General features: G+C 49.4%; 1 pseudogene; it reads left to right on the plus strand.

The window, feature by feature from the left end:
* Nucleotides 1-18570, plus strand: part of LOC116807532 (uncharacterized) — a 1256502-nt pseudogene that overhangs the window by 929876 nt on the left and 308056 nt on the right.

An 18570-nucleotide genomic window follows, 5' to 3' on the forward strand; every position in this document is an offset into this window, starting at 1 on the left:
GACTCCAAGGCTATGCTTAAATATTGTAAAAGAAATTCAACAACCCTTTTTGATACTGAAATTGATCCTCCCTGCCCCGAAATTTTGGCAGACCTTGATTTTGGAATTGTCCAAGCTGGGACACCCTCCGAGGCAGTGATGCGAATCGTGTCATCCTGTTGTTGAGCCCCAGCAGAAGTGTCCTGAGTCCCACACTCTTCTGGAGTCAGCGGAGATTCCTGCTGTCGTGCAGATGCAGCTCTTCTCATCCTAGATTTTTTCTTATAAGAAGCTGGAAAAAAGTCTTGAATTGTCAAAGTCCCACCACTGTGTGACACCTTGCCTTGTCTGACTGGGTCCTGTAAAATCTGCTGCAATGATGTGGTTCCGCCACTAGATGGCGCTGCCGCCTGACCAACTGAGGTCGGGACTGCACTTGGCTCTCCGATTTGTACTTCTGATAAATATTTGAGCATCTCTTCTGATAACTGATTCACATTTGCAAACCCCGTGGTAATTCCTGATAAATGTTTGAGCATTTCTCCCCATAACTGATTCACGTTTGCACTCCCTGCACTCTGTGAAACTGACTCTTGTAACAACTGTTCTATTCTGCCCATGTCTGAAGCTGACAGGGGTTGGCTGTGGGCTTGGGCTGACTGTTGCCATGGGAACTGCAACGGAACCGTGCCCTGAGGAATGTTTACATCCTGGCCACGCCCCGTCCCTGCCTGCGTCATCACGGGGGTGCGGACGCCTCCGCTCCGACTCCGGCTGTGCTTTCGCCTAGCTCCACCCCGCACTGCCTCAGACTCAGAGCTACTGTCGTCCTCCCCAAGACTGACGCAACTACTTTCCTGTTCCCACTCCGGCCCTGATGTTTCCGCCTCGCTTTGCCCCTCTCCTGGCTCTGTGCCAGCACCCACAGCCCGCGTGTGCCGGCTCCGCCCCGCCCGCGCCCGTGCCGCGCGTTTCAGATGCGAAAAATCCCCTCCCCCCGTGGCTTCCGGGTCCCGCTCAACCTTCCCGCGCATGCCCGCCGCCAGAGCTGCAGCGAGGGACGCCTCCCGCTGTCCCTCTGCCGCTCCCTCGGCAAATGCGGCTGCCGCGGTCAGGGAGCCGCTCTCCCGCGCCATCCGGGCGGCCGCTTCGGCGGCCTCACGGATTCTCGACATCGAACGCGTCACCGGACGCTCAGAGCGTCCCACCGTCGCACTCGCACCCCCCGCTTTCGCCCCTGTCCGTCCCGCCCCCGCCCGTCCCCTCGCTTTCGCTTTCTGCGCGGGCTGTTTTGAACTCCCAGCCTGCGCAGATGCGAGAGCACTTTCCTCTCCCTCCTCCCTCTGCTCAACACTCACGCACGCATGCTCACCCACTGGGCTGCTGCCGGCGCCCCCACCCACCGCGGATTCGGGGGCCGCGCCTGGCTTGCTTGCCTCCATCTGGGGAGTCTCTACGTCGGAGGAGCCTGGGGACTCTCGGGACACTGAGGAGCAGTGGGAACTTGGGGATACGGGACGCGAAGGGGTATCCTCTACTATATCTGTGGTGGAAGGACCTGTCCCGAGCTGCTGGCTGGACTGTCCCCCCCCCCTGTTTTTCCCCAGGAGCCGTGGCTGCCTGACTTGAGCTGCTGCATTGTGCGAGTGACTCTAAAACTGTTCTCGCTGAAGGTAATAGTTCTGCAGCAAGCTTATCTTTCTTTATAGTTCGATAATATAATTGCTTATTAACTTCCTGCCAAAAATTTGACTTAAACAACAAATTTAAATCCGAGGGTGGGAAATTACACCTCACCCACAATAACAACATTTTCAATTCTTTTTGAGTGATCTCTACCGGATGGGCAGAGATGATGCCTTGTAAAGCAGATACTATTTGAATTTCCTCCCGGGAGAATTCCCGTGGGACAGATACTGTCTGAGCTTCCTCTTGGGAGAATTCCCCCCCCATGTTCTTAATTTTGACCTTTCTCACCAAAATCTGAGTCAGCCCGAGGTCGGTCCGGAGATGGCACTGTTCACTGTCCAGCAGGTCACAGGTGAGAGATCCCAGGCGCGCTTCTGGGTCGTCTCCTCCCTGGAAAGTCCCCGAGACGAGTTGTCTTGGTGAAGGTCAGGTTCTTATCTTGAGCTTCTCATTCCCTCTCTCCTTGGAACTTGTGGAGAGTTTGTGCACTCTGCTGTTTTCCTTTTTTTTTTGTTTTCTGCCGCTGAGGGTTGGAGGCTGTTTTGATGTTTCTTCTTGTTGATGCCCGGCCAGGGACGCCAGGTGTGAGAACCCCGGGATTGATTTGGGGCTCTCGTGTGGTGGTAAAGTCTCTCCTCCAACCCGCGCTTCCAAAGAAAAACTCCACAGCCTCTTGTTGTCCGGTCTCAAGGTAGTTTATTGCTAGCTATCTAAAAGATTGTCCTGCGCTGCGGCTGCTTTGGTCTGCGGCCCAGGCAGAGGTACACACTCTCCTGACACCCTCACTGTCCGGTGTCTTCGTCGTCTCTCTCCCCGCCCAAAGCTGCTGCTATCTTTTATATGATATATTACGTACTATATGTTTATAGATTTTCCCCAATACCTACTATCTACGTTACAATGTGCTTTTCTACTCTAAACCAATCTGTGAATGCCGACATCACCAAGAACATGGAGGTAAGGAAGAAGAAGGAGGAAGAATAAGATAAGGACCACTTTCCTCCATCTTAGAACTCCTGACCCCCCTGTACAAAGTGAAAACCCCCCTGTACAGGTACTAAAACCCCCCTGTACAACACTAAAAAATTTTACCCTCTAATTTGTGACTACTTTTACTATACCATCTAACATTCTGTGACTGCTTGTTCCACCCTCAAAGTTGGTAATTCATTCCATGGTTCAAACTCAAAATCACAGTTGTTTTCAGCTGGCTGCCAGGGTCTAAAATGCTTCTGACCAAGGCCTGGAACCTCTAAAAATGTCTGAGGGACATTTTGGGTTCCGACAGATGTGCAGCCCCCAGTTTCCCCAGTTTGCCTCTCCTTTGGCCCGGGCCGGGTTCCCACCTGGAACAGCGGCTGGGACCAGCCGAGAGCCCCGCGCTGCCCATCCCGACCTGTCCCGGCTCCATCCCCGCTCCTGCCGCGGGCTGCCGGGGCTGCGGGAACGGGAACCGAGGGTGTTGCTGCTCCTGGGGGAGGAGGAGGAGGGAGGGAAGGGCAGGGATGAAGGAGGAGCGGGAGGTGGGGATGGGGAGGAGGAGGAGGGGGTATGGAAGGGGAGGGATGGAAGAGGAGAAAGAGGTGGGAATAACGAAGAGGAGGAGGAGGGAGGATGAAGGAGGAGAAGGAGGTGGGGATAGCGAGGGGCAGGAGGAGGAGGAGGAGGGGGGATGGAAGAGGAGGGATGAGGGAGCAGAAGGCGGTGGGGTTAGAGAGCAGGAGGAGGGGGAAGGAAGGGCAGGGAAGAAGGGCAGGGATGGAGGAGGAGCGGGAGGTGGGCTTAGGGAGGAGGAGGAGGAGGAGGGGGGATGGAAGAGGAGGGGCGTCAGGAAGAGGAAGAGGAGGTTGAAAGGCGGATGGAGCAGAGCAGAGAGAAGCGAGCGGTCAGCCCTGCCTGAATTCGCAGCCTCCACCTGTGGGATCATTGCCCCCCATCCCGCAGGTGAGCGGGGAGGGGGAGCTCGGGCCAGGTCTCCTGGGGGGTGCCTGGGTTGGGTTTTTTGGGGAGATGTTTGGAGAAACAAGAACTGCGAAGCGGAGCGGAAAGGTCCCCTTGGGGGGACTCCTTGGAGCCCCGGCAGCCCAGAGCAGGGAAGAAGGGGAGAAGGGAGCCCGGGAGCCCAAACAGCCCCGGCACCCCTGAATGGGGAGAGCCAGGAGGGGGGAGCTTTTGGGATTGCTGGGACTCCCGGCAGCCTGGGGAGGGCGGGCAGCGTGGAGAAGGGGGACCCCCAATCCAAGCGTGACCCCAGCAGCTGGGACAGGGGGGAGCCCCGAACAGCAAAGGGGAGGCAGCAGGGACGGGGGACTCCTGGGAGGCTTTTTCAGGGCTGGATCTCGGTGTTCGGGAGGTTTTTATGGAGCCCAGGTGGCCAGGGACTTCTCGGGATGGACTGGGACAGAGGGAGCTTCAAACTCATCGTGCTCATCCCTTGTTTTCCCCAAACCAGGATTTCCCATTCCCAGCCCCTGGGAGGCTGCGAGAAAGAGGAAGAGCCTCTCCTTGTCCTTCCTCCCCCAGAGCAGGAGCTGAAGATGGAGAGCAGGGAGGACAAATCCCCGCGGCAGAACCTGGTGGAAGAGGCCGTTTTGAGCGGCTCCAGGGCACAGGAACCCGACGGGGAGGAAAAGCCCCGGAGATCCCACACGAGGAGGGGCTGCAAACGCAGATCGCGGGGATCTGAGGGGGAAAGACCCACCCTGGGCCGGGGAGGCGGCTGGAGATGGAGCCAGAGGTCAAAGCTGGGAGTCCCTGAGCAGCTCCATGATGGGGAGAAGCCCCACAAGTGCTCGGAGTGTGGGAAGAGCTTCAGGTGGAGATCCGAGCTGATCGTGCACCAGAGGACCCACACTGGGGAGAGGCCCTACGAGTGTTCCAAGTGTGGGAAGAGGTTTCAGACCAGCTCCCATCTCCTCCAGCACTATCCGGTTCACACAGAGGAGAGGCCCTTCTGCTGCCCCGACTGCGGGAAGGGATTCAGGCACAACTCCCACCTCCTCAGCCACCAGCGCATCCACACTGGGGAGAGGCCCTACGAGTGTTCTGAGTGTGGGAAGAGCTTCAGCCAGAGATCCCACCTCATCATGCACCAGAGGATTCACACTGGGGAGAGGCCCTACGAGTGTTCTGAGTGTGGGAAGAGCTTCAGCCAGAGATCCCACCTGATCATGCACCAGAGGATCCACACCGGGGCGAGGCCCTACGAGTGTGGGGAGTGTGGGAAGAGCTTCAGCCACAGCTCCAGCCTGATCAAGCACCAGAGGACCCACACTGGGGAAAGGCCCTACGAGTGTTCTGAGTGTGGGAAGAGGTTTCAGACCAGCTCCCATCTCCTCCTGCACTATCCGGTTCACACAGAGGAGAGGCCCTTCCGCTGCCCCGACTGCGGGAAGGGATTCAGGCAGAACTCCCACCTCCTCAGGCACCAGCGCATCCACACTGGGGAGAGGCCCTACGAGTGTCCCCGGTGTGGGAAGAGATTCTCAAGGAACTCTCACTTGACCCGACACCAAGGGAGGCACCGGTAAGGGAAGCCCTGCGAGTGCCCCGAGTGCGAGAAGAGCTAAACTCCATCCCCCACTGGAGGACCCACATTGGGCACAGCCCTGGTGACCCACATTCCCTGTCATCCATGTTGGGAACACACCTGGCTGCTTCTCCTTTCATGTTGACCTTCATTTTTTTCTCTTCTCAATCTCTCTGTGCTCCAAGAGCCAAGAGGGATCGATCTTTCACCTTAAATCCACTCACATCCCACTGAAAACAACTGAATTTTAACCCACAGAGCCTTAATCCCACCTCAAATTCCTTCTGTCCACCACAAAAAAAAAAACTTAATCCCACACCAAACACTCTTGATTCCACAGCTGCCAGGGTGAGATGGGTTTGGGAGGAGATCGGGAGAAGTGGGATCCCAATTTGGAGCGGTGAGATGGGGATTGTGTGGGGCTGGGTGGCTGGGATGTATTTGATAGCAAATAAAACTTTCAGACTTAGTGATTTCTTTGCTGTTCATTCCCAGTCAGTGGCAGTTCTGTTTTTCAGGGCACCACCTTCTCAGCTGATTGTATTTGTGTCCTCCTTTCCCTCCCACCTCTCTTTGCCTGCTCTGTTTCTCTCTCCGTGTCTCCCTTGACCCAGGGGACCTCCAAAGACCCTCCCCCAATTTAATTTCCTCAGGGACCACCAAAGATCCTCCCCCGATTTAATTGACCCCTCCCCTAATTTAATTGCCCCCTCTGCCCCCAATGACCCACCCCTGATTTTTAAATTATTTTATTTCCCAACTATTATTTTATTTCTTAGTTCAGGAGCTGAAGTTATGGAGGCCAGCAGTGAAATGTCTCTGTAGGATTTTGCTCCACTTGGCTTTCAGCCCCTTCTCAAGAGCTTTGCCTTCGAGGGCAAAGGGAATGTCTTTTCCTGGCTGGGAGCTGAAATTCCAGACCTCTGGAATGTGTGCAGGGCCATATAGACTGGGATCAACCAGAGATTGGGATCAAATATGCACTGAGATCCTGTGGTCTAGGATCAGCTAAGGACTGGGATAAATTAGGGACTGGGGCCCTACAGACTGGAATGAACTGAACTGGGATCAAATATGGACAAGGATCAAACATGGACTGGGATCCTATGGACTGGTATCAACAAGGGACTCGGATAAAATAGGGACTGGGATCAAATTGGGACTGAGATCATATGGACTTGGATCAGCTGGAGACCTGGATCAACTACGGACTGTGTTCAAATAGAGACTGGGATCAGATGTGGATTGGGATCCTATGGACTGGGATCAAATATAGACTGGGATAAAATTGGGACTGGGATCAGATATGGACTGGGATCATATGGCCTGGGATCAAATATAGACTGGGATAAAATTGGGACTGGGGTCAGATATGGACTGGGATCACATGGACTGGGATCAAATATAGACTGGGATAAAATTGGGACTGGGGTCAGATATGGACTGGGATCATATGGCCTGGGATCATATGTGTTGGGGAAGATCAAATAGGAAAGCCTTATAAATATGACTGCCTGGCAAAAGGTTTAGAAAATACAGAGACTGAGATGGTAACAAGTTGTGACATACCAAACCGTAGTTACTGCACAAGTAGAACACAATAGCACAGCCAGGATGAAGACAATCCCCTCTTCTGGTTGAACAATGCCCTTACCTACAGGTAGGTCCAAGGGTCAAATGGACTGTTGGATCTCACCCCAATGTATGGTTCATCCCACACCTGTAACCCTCCCCTGAAGCATCAGGAGTTTGTGACCCCATTGGCCTGAGTCTTGTTCCAGCCCACCTTGAAGCCCCTGACAAGGAGTCCCTGAGGAGCCAGACGCTCTCTTGGAACTTCTGTTCTCTTGGAACTGCCCCTCTCCTGGAACATCCTCTTGGGATCCTCTCTTATCTCCCTCTACCCCTTGCCTCTCCCTTCCCTCGCGCCCTCGGGCCTGCCACAGGTCAGGTCTGGTGACTCCAAGCAGGGCCTTTCACCCTCTCTAATAAACCAGATATTCTAAGGGCAGCCTTCAGAGATCTCTCATCTCCATCCACCCAAAGCGTCCTGGAGTTCAGCGTCCTCGCAATATGGACTGGGATCAACTAGGGACTGGGATCAAATACAGACTGGGATCAAATATAGTCTGGGATAAAATAGGGACTGGGATCAAGTATGGACTGGGATCAAATAGGGACGGGGATCAACTAGAGATTGGGATCAAATATGGAACTGGGATCCTATGGACTGGGACAAACTGGACTGGGATTATATGGAATTGAGATCCGATGGAACAGCATAAACTTTCTAACATGACACATAAAATATTCATTGTAACACTTGCGAAAAGCCAATTATACATATGCATTTGTCACAATCTCTCCTCTTATTCTTTATAAATCATTTGGCTTGAGCAATATTTCTTATCCTCTTGCATTCTTTGGACTCTGTTGGTAATCAAATAAAACATGGGATTAAACAAAGAAGAAATATCAAAACACTTGTAACACATAAAAGGAAGAATCCTAATTTCTTCCACCATCCCATTCTCAATACATTACCCCACCTGTTAGTTTTTAACATTATTTTCCCTTTGGTTGTTTTTGGACTGATACCAGGGTCATAATTTTTTTCTGATAACCTTTGTTTTTTCCAGGATGACGCCCTCATTGCCATCTATTTTCAACAATCTGTACACCCCATTCTTTAGCCAATAAATAGCATGAAGCCAACCTATTTTAATCCACTGCAGTTATAGTTTGGCTTTGCTGACTCAATATTAATTCCAGTGCCTGAGCAGCTTTGTTTGTTATCTCCTCTATAACTGCTTGGAGTCCTATAATGCGATGCAGTATATAATTTGGGGTTAATACAGAGCTAGATTGCTGTGCTGGTTTCACCTTTTTGTTTACTAATTGCCTTTTTACCGAATCTTGGACTATGTCTCTAAGATCAAATGTAAAACAAATCCATCTCTCTCCTTTTGGACATTCCATGCTCCAAGTATTACTACTTTTCCCTAAGTTCCTTGTAATCCAATATTTTCCCCATTTTGCCTGCAGGTACTCAGTTTGGGTGGGTCTGTGGCTGTTGACATGGGTGTGTGTAACAAAAAGGAACTTTGGTTCCTTTCTGTGTAATACTTTCTGTAGCATTTGGGACACGATCTTGCTGGTATCTCAGAAGGGAAAAGACAACAAATGAGAGACAGAAACAGGAATGGCAGAGGTCTGGCATGGCTTATACCCCCACCTCCCCTGCCTGTGGGGTTGCTTCCCACAGCAGGTACGTGTGATCTTCTCGGTGGTGAGTACAGTGCTCAATCCAGGCTTGCCCTCTGTTTCCCTTGTCACTCCTTTTTACTCATTTTTTTAGGCAAGTCCTTTTCGACACTCCTTAACTGTGGCTTCCCACCGTTCCTCAGGTATTTCTCACTCAACAGGCACTAATAATCCATCCACAAAACAAAGTTATTACTTCAGTTGTTTTGGGTTCTATCTGTATAGGGAATTGATTCAGTACTGATACCTCTTGCAACAAGAACATAGATTTTGTGAACTACAATGCCAATTATTCCCATAATTTGAACATTCACTTGTAACCCAGCTAGCGTGTCCAGTATTGGGATGAATCACATAAAATATACAGTGTAGTACTGATGGCAATTTCCTTTCTTCCCTGTACAAGGCACAGGCTGAGGCCAGGCTATAAGAACTCTTTGGCTGAAACACTCCCGACCCTCCTGTTTGAAGTGGCATTGTTCCTCTGCCAAGGAGGTGTCGGAGGCGTCTCAGGGTTTATTCAGGCCGGGCTTAGAACCAGTGATGCAAGCTTTGCCTTATTTCTCAGTGAGGTGTTATTCTTTGTACCTGCCTTGGATCATTTGGGTCTTCCCAAACCATTACCACCCAGTCCTGGTTGGAAGTCAATTTGGTATCACCTGGTTTAGATGTGATAGTCCATTCCTCAAGTTTCCTCACAAGTCCTTTGGTTTTGCTGGCATGAATTCACCCTCTTTCCGTGGTTTGGATTGCTGCTTCAGTGGTACCTGGAATGGATTTCTTAATAGCACAGTGTTAAAAGAAAGACAATACTGCATTAACTTTTACCATTAGTTTTCTTTAAAACTTTCTGAGTTTAACTAAACTCTTTTTCTACATCTGCCTCTTCTTCTTGTATCCAGCTGTGTTAATAGCTGCAGAGACCAATTCTTCTTCCTGTGAGCTATAATTAGTTAAATAAAAAAGACCAGGCCAATTTTAACATGAGATGTATCACATCTCTTGCCTTTTACTTTTTGGGTAACATTTAACTGTTTTAGTCTTACAGACTTTAAGTCTTCAGAACAAAAGCCTTCTCTTCTTAACAACAGCAATCAGAAAGAAAAAAGAAATCTTGCTTAAGACAATAAACCACTTTGTGAGAGTCACAATCTCTGCCTTGATCTTCTCTCTACTGGTGGTCCTGTTCACAGCCTTGGGTTTAACTCTGTCCTTCCCCACTTCCCCCCCTCCTTGTTGTCACTCTGCCTAGCAGGAATGGGGGAGAACTTACAGATAGCTGTGGCTGAGGGGACCTTGGGGGTGTATTTCGCTCTCCCCTTCGCTCTCTTTCTCTCTCTCTCTCTCCCTTTCTCTCTCTTTCTCTTTCTTTTTCTCTCTTCACATTTCAGCAGCCACATTCCCATATCAGTCCACTTTCTAACATTAATCCTACCTCCTGGAGAGGTGAGTCTGCCAATCACCTCTCCCCCCTTTTTCAACTTCCTTACAAAGTAAATTACTTTTGTTATGCGTGTTCTGCAGGCCTGTAATTCACGGCACCCTCCACCAAGGCTACCAGCTACTCACAGCTGACAGTGCAAAAATAAAGACATGTTTTGCTATCACAATTTTTCCATTCACAAGCTTGAAAAGGTTGCAGGAACAAAGTAAACAACAACTTACTTCCAAAGTGACCCTGCCTGCACCAAAACAAATTTAAGGCAATGCTAGTTAGTGCAATGCAATTTGCAACGAAGCCAAGGTTTGATTTGGGAAGGGCATCTGAGGACACAGAGCATGAGTTTTACAAATCTGTATTTTGAAGAGGGAATAGACAAAATATGAATAGAGTTGAGGGCAGGGGGAGGACAGCAAGTGAGGAATTTTTCTCTGCAATACTCTCTTTTTGACTGCCAGGAAACACTCTCTAAAGAGGTTCCTAAGGTACAAACAATAACTGGGTGGGAAGAGGCGCTCCTGAGTTCAAGCCTTAATGTCATAATAGGAAACTGCCCCTGAGCACTGCAGTGCTGGAGCACCCTGCCTGCATACTCACCAGAGGCAAGCCACTGCTGCCACGCTGCAGGGCTGCCTGCAGCACAGAGGGAATCATGGCCAAGCCCTCCCTGCAGGCCTGGGTAATCCACACAGGGAGCCCAAAACTTCCTCACAGCTCTCTAACTCACTCAAGAAATAAACCTACAGCAAGCAGAGATCCCCCCACCATCTTTTTAATGTGTATGTGTCACACACCCACAGTGATGCTGAAAGTAAAAAAATTAACAGCTTACATTAGAAGATACTGAAACCTTTTCTTCACCTTGCTTTGTAGGTTCCCTTTTCTATATGTAGCCACCTCCAAGTCTGGGGAAAAAATGAGCCCTATTTTTCAGAAGTCTCATGCATGAACAACTCTAGCTGCTGTTCCAGGTGCACTGCAAGTAGCCAGCACTTCCAGAAAAAATAACAAACAAACAAACCAAAAAAACGAAGAAAGCAAAACACAATTGGGTACATGAAAAAGGACTGGCTGGAAGAAAAAATGTTTCTCATTGACCTACCAAGCAGCTGGTGTTACCTTTAGTTTAACTTTACACACTGAGAACCACTTGAGTGAACAGCCTGCATCAACTCAAAATAAATTAATGGCAGGTTTTGCTATGTCACAGCTGTAAACTAGTTTCTCAGTCCTAGAGTACAGTGAGTTATGTATTTCAAGATAAAAATCACAATGCAAATCGGAAGAAATTTTATACTGCATGAGGTGTGCACACAATTGATTTACCTCCAAAAGTCAGTTTATGACTTTCCTCTACCAGGATTGCAGTAGCTGCTATAGCTTGAACACACACTGGCCAGCCTTGATTTACTGGATCCCACATCTTTGATAAATAAGCCACGGGTCTCTTTACTCCTCCCCACTCCTGAAACAAAACCCTATGAGCTACCCCCTTTTCTTCATGTACGTACAGATGAAAGGGTTTTGCTAGTGAAGGTAAGCTTAAAGTTGATATTGGGGTTAGTTTTAACTTCAGTTTTCTTAGTTTTTCACCATCTTTTTTGCTCCATTTTATATCATCTCCTCTGTCAGTTTATTCATACAAAAATTTTACTGCCTGTGTGCATCCTTCAATCTACAATCTACAATATCCCAATAATCCGATTATTTTTCTGATTTCCCCCTTTGAAGAGGGAGGGGGAAGGGATAGAATTCCTGTGATTCAGTCTGGGTTGAGCTTCTGACTACCCTTACTAATCAAGTGTCTAAGATATTTTACTTTTGCTTCTACAAATTGCAGCTTTCCTTTTGATACCCTTAATCCTTTTTCCCCAAGAAAATTCAAAAGCTTTATAGTAGCCTCTCTAACTTCAGCTTCAGCTTCCCCAGATAGTAAAAGATCATCCACATATTGGATAATTTGTATTCTAGGAGGAGTGCAAAAAGTTTGTAGTATTGTTTCTAAAGCTTGTCCAAATAAGTTTGGAGATTCAGTAAACCCCTGTGGTAGTTTTGTCCATTTTAATTGCTGTCTTCTCCCAGTTTGTGGATCCTCCCATTCAAAGGCCAAGATCTCTCAGCTCTCCTGGGCCAAAGGGCAAGCCCAAAAGGCATCTTCAAGGTTCACTATGCTCCTTCTATTACCACATTTTTAATGACAGGAACTGTGAAACTTTCTCCTTTTGCTCTTGTTACATTTGCAGTATCTTTGTTTACACTATAACCTTTCGAATACTTAACAGACAGGTTCTTTCTGCCCCTGTGTCTACCACAAACTCCAATTTTTCCTCTTGGGGACCCACTTTTAAAGTTATCACAGGCTCCAGACGGAACTTGTCCCCTAAAGAATAGAGCCTCTGACATCCCTATTCTTCCTCGGTGCCCATCTCTTTAAAAATTCTCAGATTTGTTACCCTCTTAGGACAGTCTATTTTATAATGTGTGTTGCCCTGACAGTAAAAGCAGATGTTCCTGGAATGTTTCTGAAACTTTGATTGCACTGGGATTTTATTCTTTCCTGTTCCCCTGTCTCTACCACCATCATATCTAGGAGTAGTGCCTGTGGGGTTTTTATTGTTTTCTTGCAATTTTTTTCTCGCATGGTGACTGCCACAATCCTTGCTTTTAGTTTGGCATTGGCCACAGACTTTCTGAGCCTCCTTTAATAAATCATCTAATAATTTGTCATGCCGATCTTCAATTTTTTCCATTATCTGGCCAAGCACAAAGTTAATCCTTAACAAAGCTTTTCTCACATCAGTCTCAGGATCCACTCTGGAACTCTGCCTCCTATTTCTCCCGAGTCTGTCCAACCACTCAGCCGGAGCCTCTCCCCTCCCCTGCAGTGCCCCAAAAGTCCCTCAGCACTTTGCCCTCGAGATGCTGCTCCCCCTATTTCCCCAACAATCAAATTACAATGCTCATTCATATGTTTTCTCCCCTCCTCATAATTTTGACCCCACTCAGGAGGTGCAGGTGGCATTTTGCCCTCCCCGGGGGGGCCCTGTGGATTTTCTTTACTCCAGGCTTTTATGCCTGCAATTCTGATCATTTCCCTTTCTTCTGGAGAAAATAGTATCTGTATTATCGACGGTATTTCTTCCCAAGTATAAATGTTTGAACTTAAAAATTAGTCTCATTCTTCAGCAGTGCTTATGGGATCCTCCAAAATCCCTTTGATTGATTTCCCACTCCTTTTGTTTTTCTCTTTTTCCCTCTTGCTCCCCTCCCTTTTCTTTACCTGTTTTCTTATTTTTTACGCGTTTTCTGTCCCGTTTTTCAAAATCTTATCTCCATGCCTCTGTTTCCCACTTTCTCTAATAACCTGAATACCACCTTCTTTCAACTACCCACGTAAAAAAATCCTTTTCCTCACAATACCATTTAATACAATACAGCTCCCTCCAAGGAAATAAAGCTCAAAATAAACAATCTACATTACATATACTTCCATGCATCGATATTTACTCACCTTTATCTCTCACTCTCACACACATTCATACCCTCAAGCCTGTTCATTCATACTTCTCGACTTCACAATACTGTTACATATACTTTCGTTCACCCACACTCACTTTTATTTTTCACTCACTGTCACATCAACACAATCCACCTCCCTCTAAGGAGATAAAGAAAAGCTCAAAATAAACAATCTGCATTACATATCCTCCCATTCATCTACATTTACTCACTTTTATTTTTCACTCACTCTCACATACAACAAGATACTTTTTACTTTCAAATAGTCTACATTACATATCTACAGCCTGAGTGCTCTTGGAATGTTAATCCCTCAACCCAGCAGGTTTAATCCTGGATGTCTCTCATCCCAGCAGAATTTTAGGTGTTACTGGCCAGTCCCGGTGTTCTTGGATATCCCTCAATCCGGCTGTGTTTTCCAGCCCCAGATCCCCTTGGGCATATGCTCAAGCCGGCAACCCTGGGTGCTCTTGGGATGCAAATCCCTCAGCCCAGCAGGTTTGAATCCTGGATGCTCTTGGGCACTCTTATCCCTCAATCCAGCACTCCACGGGGTTCCTCTTCTTCCTAAGATCCAGTCCCAGTTTCCGCGGGAGGGATTCTTTCTTTTTTATCACTCCCTTGGTCTCTTTACTGGCCGTTTTTCACATGAAAAAGACAAAATGCAGCATGAGAGACTACAGCAATCACTTGGCAAGTCTGGGATACCCAGCAGCTTCTGTCACACACATTCATTCCCCCCTTATCCGCCCCATCCCAACAAATACTCACCTATCCTTTGTCCTTGGGTCTTGGTTCTTCGTGTACACTTTAGTCTTGGGGCTAATTACCACGGTTTTAGGGAATCCTTTCCCTATTCTTTGTTTTATTATCTCCTTTTGCCCATAGATCATAACCTGTGTCTGTGGTCACACACCAGGGGAACAGAGCGAGGCTGCCTAAATAGGGCAGGACCCGTCTTCCTCACCCTGACTCTCCAAGGCCCCGGCAGAGAGGTGTTAGAAACTATCTTTTGCTACCAAAATTGTGAAACATGCCAATCACTTGGCTGTTAAATTTTTAATAATAATAACATGGTTATTAAAATAGTAATACAATTAGAGTAATAAAAATTTAGAGTTAGGACAATTACAAGACAATAAAAAGCAAAGACTTAAGGATGTCCAGATGCTCTGGGGCACTTAAGCCACAACAAGCATACCTTGTGAACAAAGGAATCACCCCTAAAACTACACTTTTGCATATTCATATATCCTTCATGGTTATGCATACATTCTATTTAAAACAAGAAACTCTGTCTGTTATATGCCAACTATTTCCTTTAATCCCCATGGCGTCTTCGAGTCTGAGCAAGGCCTGAAGAAATTAGATTCTTCTGACAAGAAAACCATAAATTCCTCTTCTTTGGAAGATTTAGGTGTTCTGTGATGGTTATGTCAAAGCGAGTATGTCATTCCTTAAAAGAAAACCCAGATACATAGTTTCTATTTTAACTACTAAAGCTTCAATTTAACTACACAACTACATTTACAGTACTATTAAAATGTTAATAAAGCACTACAATTCAAACTAACATATGTGCATTTTTCACCTTGGGCGTCTGGTGGAGTATCCCCGGAAAGTGCCCATCTCTGCAGGGAGCCACGTTTTTTCAATTGTAAATTAGATCTTTCTTTCTCTGCCATCTGTGGTTTCCAGTCTTTCCCGGCTGGGTCTTCAGGTCTTTTAAAACTTTAAGAATCTTTTTCTACTAGCACAACTGACTTCATGTATATTTTACATAATCACGAATTATTCCATAATTTATATTACAATGGGGCTGCACAGATCCCCCCGCAGGTCCGTGGGGATGCAGAGATCCCCCTGCAGGTCCGTGGGGATGCAGAGATCCCCCTGCAGCCCCTGGAGGAGCCAGGCTGGAGCTCGGGGATGCCTGAGAGGAGGCTGTGACCCCGTGGGCAGAGGGGCCCCGCTGGAGCAGCCTGGCCTGGCAGGACCGAGCCCGTGGCACAGTGACCCACGCTGCAGCACTTGGAGGGGGCTGTGCCCCAGGGGATGGACTCGGCTCGGAGAAGTTCCTGGAGAAGTCTCGGCTGGGAGAGAGCGCAGGGTGCAGCAGGGAACGACTCCTGTCCCTGAGCAGAGGGAGAAGCCGCGGGGGATGAGCTGAGCATGGCCCCATTCCCTGTCTCCTGCCCTGCCGGGGGAGGAGGTGCAGCTGGGAGCAGGGAGCCGTGGGGAAAGCTGCATTTAAGGCTCTGCACTGACTTCTCCTCATCCTGCTCTGAGTCTTGGGAGTTTTCTGCCAGAAATCTCTCCCCTCCCCCGCTCGCCCACAGCGCTTTGGGCAGGTTTCCCTTTTTGGGGGAAATCAAAGCGAAGCACCGATGCACTAATGAGGGGCAGGAGAAGGGAGGCTCCCGGGCTTCCCGCAGAGCCGGAGGCACGGAAGGCGCAGGGCCGGGAAAGCCGTGGCGGGAGGTGCGGAGAAGTTTGTTTGTGTGGGCAGCTCAATCCCGCCTCGGGCCCGGGCCCGTCCCGGGGCTGTTGCTCATCTCCGGCTTTGCCCTCACGCAGCGCGGGGGGCCCTGAGAGCGCGGGGCGAGTCTGGGCCGTGCGCAGAGCCCGACCCCAGCTCGCTGCCATTGGCCGCTGGTGCCGTCAGTCGTGGTTGCGGCGCGCTGATTGGTGGGAGCGGGGCGCAGCACGGCCCCGGCGGCGGGCTGAGGGCGGACGTGGGCGGGCAGCGGCGCCATTGGCGCCGGGAGCGTCTGTGCGGGCCCGGGAGCGGCGGCAGCGGCCGGAGCGCGGTGAGGCGGCGTCAGCGGAGCTCGGAGGCGGCCCCGGCGCAGGTGGGAGCCGCGCTGGGTTCTGCGGGGGCTCGGGGCTGGCTGCGGGCGGAGGGGGCGGCAGGGGGCTGCGGCGGGTCGGTGGTGCCGTGTCCGGCCCGTGCCGGCCCCGGGCTGAGGGCGCGGCGGGAGCGGCTGCCCGCGGTCTCCTTCCCGCCGGGGCCTGGGCAGGAGCCGCTGCCGGAGCAGCGCTGGCTCGGCCCGGCTGCTGTGGGTAGGACAGAGGGGGCTGCCCCGCGGCCGGGAGCGTGCGGGGAAATTCCCGTCGCCGGAGGTTTCTGTGGCCGGAGGAGAGGGAGGAGTCCTGTAAAAGTGACTTTATTGCCGAGCAGGGGGAGAAGCCGCGGGGCATTTGCCGTGCGCTCTCTGCCATGCTTGTAGTCCGCAGCCTCCTTTTTATCCTCATTTTCCCGGCCGCATCTCCCTCTGCCTTTGCCCACGGGCTGAGGTCCTTGGAAGGTTCAGACTTCCCGATGCGCCTGCTGCCTGTCCTCGTTAATATGCACCCTCCTTTTGTATACCAGCCGATATTCATGGCTCTCTTAAGCCTTTGTTCTCCTGGAAGTTCGGGAATTTTGCGGTACTTTGAGAAATTGTGTGGCTCAATTTGTGAAATTTATTGGAACTGATGGTTTCCCCGGTTACTTCCTTATCTACAAGTGCCTGGCCCTATCTCCAGGCAGATTCACTCCTTGACTCTGTTTTGTTCTTCCCGGGTCCTCTTTGGTTTTGGGATTATTCTCAGTGCCCTCATTCCCTGTCCTTTTGTAGCCGTTTGTGGATCAGGAGGCCTGGCTGCCACCTGCATCCCCTGGCTCAGCTGCTGGATGAGCTGCACTGCCAAGGTGTGGAGCATGGTAAAAAGATGAGAGTTGCTGCAGCACAGAAGAGGAGAAGCAGCATTCGTGTAACCCCTGGTGTGCAGGGGAGCCACGAAAGCGTATCCCATTCCCATCCTTTTCATGTTTGGACCAATACATAAACTGCTCTCCTTTTTCCTTTGTTATCTTTTTCAGCACTTTTCCCTTGTCATCTCTTTGCCCACAGCAGTTTGAGCCATTTAGTTTTCCACAAACTCCCTTTTTTTCTGCTCACAGATAATCTGATCTCATCCGCTGGTGAAATGTTGTGTTCCTCTTTCAGTGGATTGGTCAGCAGGAAGGTCAGGAGCTGGAGCTGTCTGGTTGGTTCTTCTTTTGAGGACAGCTTTTAATCTAATGATGCCATTGAAATGATAAATGGGTTCTCTGCTTCCTGATATGAATTGGTTTGGGTTCCCAGGGGCTGGTCCATGGTGTTGTAGGATTTGTTCTGGTGGCTCTTCATCTTTTCCCCATTTCTGGGTGCTCCCTCAAGCTGGGGCTGCATCAATGACTGCATTTTTCTAAATACATCATCAAATACTTGAATTCCAACTAATTTCCCTGAACTTGTTCTAGCAAAAGCCCCAGTGCTCTGATACACTCTGTACAGCACAGACAGTGGCAGCAGATGTTGGAGTGGGCAGGGGGATGATCTCCCCCTTATTTTAGTGAAGTTTTCACAACATTCTCCATTTGCTGTTTCCCTTTGCAGCTTCACCCATTTCTGTTTCAGAGTCAGATCCTCACCATGGGCTCTGCCTTCAGCCCTGCAGATTCCATCTGTGCAAGCAGGCAGAGCTTGGGGTGAGGGGCAGAGGGAATCAGCCAATTCCTGCCCCAGGCAAGAAGAGCCAGGTACATTGTCCCCACTCTGCCCCAGCAGTGCTGATTTGCATTTCTAAAGCTCCTCCTCGGGTGCCTGGAATGCAGCTTCTCTTCCAGAGCAGCTTCAGCAGCCTCACATGTGCCCCCTACAACCTGCTGCTTTTTTTTTCCCCTTCAAATCCTTTGATTAATGTTTATGAGTTAAAAGGGCACCTTTAAATCTCTTCTAGTTTTGCAAAATGCAGCCCAAAGGTGAATGTAAAAAAATCCTGACCAAAATTTTGGCATCACTAAAAGCGAAACAAAAACACACAAAAAAGTTCCAAGGCCATTAATTTTTTTCTCGTTCTTCTCAGAGTAAAAACCCATTCTCACATCCCTGACCAAACCTAACCAGCGACATAGAAGTAGGATTGTTTTGAAAAATATTCTCATGCTATATACTTTGCACTGAAGCTGCAGGAAAACGAAAAACTCCACCAATATGTTTAGTGTTAGAGTAAAGGCATTTCTTGATTCTGGCCAGGATGTGCAACAGAAATCATTCCATCCCCACATAGCCCGGGTGTGCAGAGAAAATCGTTCCATGATAGGTGGGTTTTACTCGATTTT

The sequence above is a fragment of the Taeniopygia guttata genome, chromosome 37, assembly GCF_048771995.1.
Source record: "Taeniopygia guttata chromosome 37, bTaeGut7.mat, whole genome shotgun sequence".
Taxonomy (NCBI): Eukaryota; Metazoa; Chordata; class Aves; order Passeriformes; family Estrildidae; genus Taeniopygia; species Taeniopygia guttata.